Source organism: Lupinus angustifolius, chromosome LG16, assembly GCF_001865875.1.
Source record: "Lupinus angustifolius cultivar Tanjil chromosome LG16, LupAngTanjil_v1.0, whole genome shotgun sequence".
Classification (NCBI taxonomy): domain Eukaryota; kingdom Viridiplantae; phylum Streptophyta; class Magnoliopsida; order Fabales; family Fabaceae; genus Lupinus; species Lupinus angustifolius.
The window spans coordinates 17,250,640-17,251,026 of record NC_032024.1 but is presented as its reverse complement, the minus strand read 5'-3'; positions in this window follow the sequence as shown (position 1 = coordinate 17,251,026).

Below are 387 nucleotides of genomic sequence, written 5' to 3'. Positions count from 1 at the left end.
TATTCTTAGTACATAAGAATGAGGCATTCAAAGCCTTTAGAATTTATGCTAAAAGATTTCAAAATGAAAAATCTCTAAAAATCATTGTTATATGAAGTGATCATGGGGGAGAATTTCAAAACTCCTCTTTTGAGGAATTCTGTGATGATCTTGGGATCAACCATAATTTTTCTGCTCCTAGAACACCTCAATAGAATGGTCTTGTAGAGAGAAAGAATCGGTCCTTAGAAGAACTGTTTCGAACAATGTTAAATGAAACTAACCTCCCAAAATACTTTTGGGCTGATGCAGTTAGCACTGCTTGTTATGTTTCAAATCGAGTTCTTATAAGACTTATTCTTAAGAAAACCCCCTATGAACTCTTCAAAGGTAGAAAACCTAACATTT